Here is a 3,293-nt window from a genome sequence, read left to right on the forward strand (position 1 = left end):
TTTGAGGGGTATGATAAAGATGGGTATGCTTACGGGGGTTATGGTGATCAAGGAGAATTCGGTTATGTGCAAAGTCAATCGCAAGGGATGGCAAGTGTCGGTGGAATGCCACAACAACAACAACTCATACCACAACACATTAGGCCGAGACCACAAGGGCCACCAATGCAACATCCTATCCCATTGCAACAAGTTCGGCCACAAAATGTACAACCACAATTTCAAAGACCACCTCAACGCCCACCGATGCGACAACAACAGTTTCAACAACCAATTGCACCACAAGGGCAAGTACCAAGGCCAATGGGTCCTATTCCTCCAAGAGGTAGGTTCGGTGTACCAAGGAGGCACCTTAGGGAAAACATGAGGGGCATCGAAGCACATTTTAGGCCGGTAATCACTCATAACCCTTCACCGGTAGTCATTCCTCACAATGATCAAGGGAGGACATTTGAAGTGAGGACCAACTCTTTGCAAAGTTTACCAAAATATAAGGGGTTAGCAACGGAGGAGCCTTACTTTCATTTGGAGGCTTATGAATCGATTTGTAACACTCTTGGGAATCAAGGGTTTTCAGCCGACGATATTAAATTCGTATTATTCCAATTTTCTTTGGAAGATAAGGCGAAAAAATGGTTCTACACTTTGCCTTCGGCATCCATATATACATGGGGGGAGACGCAACAAACTTTCTTGGATGAGTTTTACACCGCCCAAAAGACCAACGATGCAAGAAAGGGGTTGAGAAGCTTCCAACAACAACATGGTGAGATGTTTCACGAGGCTTTTGAGCGTTTCAATATGATGATCAGAAATTGCCCTCACCATGGAATCGAATTGTGGGAATTGATGAATGCCTTCCACTAGGGGTTGAGTGCCGAAGATGCTCGTGATCTAATGTCCATTACCGGTGGGACTTTTGGTACAAATTATGAGAACGATGATTGGGAGTTTTTGGAGAGCATGGCAACTACATCTAAGAGAAAAGCTCAAGCATCAAGGAGAGCCCGACCGGCCATTGCCCGACTTCAAGTGCACGCCATTGATGATGGTAATGTTCAAACTACTAACCAAATTTATGATGTTTGTGCTTTGTGTAATGAAATAGGTCATGCGGCTGAAAATTGCCAAGGGATGGTGGAAGGGCAATACGAAGAAGTCCATGCGGTTCAAGGTCAATGAGGGGGTGGTAGAAACTACAACAACATGAACTCTAATACATACCACCCCGGGTTGAGGAACCACCCAAATTTTCGGTATGGGAACCCTTCAAATCAAGCTAACCCGAACTTTCAAGGTAGCCAAGGTAACTTTGGTTCACGCCAACCTTACAATAACCAAGGTGGATATCGAGGCGGGAACAACCAAGGTTATCAAAAGCAATATCAAACGGGTCAAGAACAAGGGGGGTCTTCGGGTGGAAACGAGATGATGGAGATGCTAAAGAGCATGCAAATGGAGATGCAAAAACGGAACCAACTTGATGAAGTTCGAATGCAAAAGGATAAGGTTCGTGACAAAAGCATCCAATCACTAACAACCCAAATGGGTCAATTAGCAACCGACGTGGCTGAATTGAAGAAAAACAAGGGTCAACTTGTGACACCTGTGTCACCACGACCATCAAACAAATACCAAACCAATGAAATATTGTATTTCATACTTGGGATTTTGTGTAAATATGTGTATCGTTTGCACATATTAATTCTTGTTCGATTTCGGGCTTTAAATCGCTTTCTGGAAGGTTATACGCGATCTGATTCGTAAATATAACCAGTTTAATGCAACAAACACTCCAGAATAGTGACATAGGCTTAACATATCTTAAATAACCCTTACATAACTTAGAAATAAGATTTGGATGGTTTGGTATGCCGAAATCAAGTTTATTCGCTTACAGGGACTAAATTCGACAAACTGTGAAAGTATGTCAATTCGTACTGTAACAGACCCTCCGGAACTTGATCATAAGTTAAATATGCCCTAAATATCCTTTACATAGCTTAGAAATAGGCTTTGAGGTGTTTGGTGCGCAAAAATAAACTTTATGCTCATTCAGGGACTAAAAGCGTCAAAAAGTGCATAAGTTTGCATTTTCGCGCATATTTTACGTTCTGAATACTTCCGGACTTCCAAAAATTTATGTAAGCATCCTAATATTATGCCTTTGTGTTTGGCATGAGAAAAATTCATTCGTCGCGCAATTTGGATCGTTTTTCGCGCTTATGCGCATTCCGTCGTAATTAAGCGAACATCGCGATCGTACGACCAAACGAACCGACATCCGAGATATTTTTGAGCATGTTTTGAGTTCCCTATACTTTAACTTCATTTTAGAGGCTTGAAATGAGGTTAACGGGCCTTAAACGTGTCGAAAATGGACTTAAAAGCATGCAGGGGCTGAAACTGTCATTTTTGAAAAGTTGTGCTGATCAGACAAGCTCAGGCGGCCCGCCTGAGTTTGTGTGGATCCTGATGCGGGCCGCATGGCCTCCCCAGTTATGCAAAAATGTTGCAAACAGCTGTTTGCAGCTGTTTAGCACTTCAAAACCACTTGCAAATGGTTTTTATCAATCCTAGGGGCTCCCATGGGTTTGTAATTCAGTGGGTGTGTGTTGTACGGCTCAGATTAAACGCTTGGGGAACAAGAAACGATCTTAACATTTCCATGTTTCCTATAAATACCCAACCCCAACTTCATTCAAACCCACTTGATTCTGAGATTTTCTCTAAGTTGGAGTTATAAACACTTCATACCTGAGAAATACTCGGAAATCAATCTTGCGGGGACCTTCTGTAAGTATTCTTTCGCGTTTTTCGTTCGTTTTAGCGTTAAAGTCAAACTGTGTTTGACTTTCTGCATTGACCAGTTTATGGTCAACGCAAAGTTCGTTTGAACTTCATAACGTGAGCGTAATCACGATGGTTATAGTCCCTAGTAACTATACCTACTGATTACCACGTTATCTAGGCTCAGTGACGAGTCGTAGTTTCGGCCAAAATGCGTTTTCTCGCGTATTTTGTAACCAAACTACTCTAGGGTATTAAAACCGTTTGTTTTAATACCAAACCTGTTTTCTAACATTACTAAACATGTTCTAGCATGTTTAGCTCGTCGCTTTTAGATTTGTGCTTGTTTAGGGTCGTAAAGGTAAGCGATCTAATCAATCGCTTATGCTTACGAACCCGACCCATTTGGTCGATCTTTAGGATCCGACCAAACACTTTAGGTGACCATAGTTGTATAAGGAATAACCTTCCGAGGTTATACCTTATAGTCACGACGTTTAAGT

The 3,293-nt window shown here is 42.1% G+C and overlaps 1 non-coding gene across 1 annotated transcript; it reads right to left on the reverse strand.

The window, feature by feature from the left end:
* Positions 1 to 727: 727 nt before the first annotated feature.
* Positions 728 to 833, reverse strand: LOC118484532. Its single transcript, XR_004873642.1, has one exon. It is a non-coding gene; the product is annotated as a small nucleolar RNA R71 (small nucleolar RNA).
* Positions 834 to 3,293: the final 2,460 nt, after the last annotated feature.

Source organism: Helianthus annuus, chromosome 11, assembly GCF_002127325.2.
Source record: "Helianthus annuus cultivar XRQ/B chromosome 11, HanXRQr2.0-SUNRISE, whole genome shotgun sequence".
Taxonomy (NCBI): domain Eukaryota; kingdom Viridiplantae; phylum Streptophyta; class Magnoliopsida; order Asterales; family Asteraceae; genus Helianthus; species Helianthus annuus.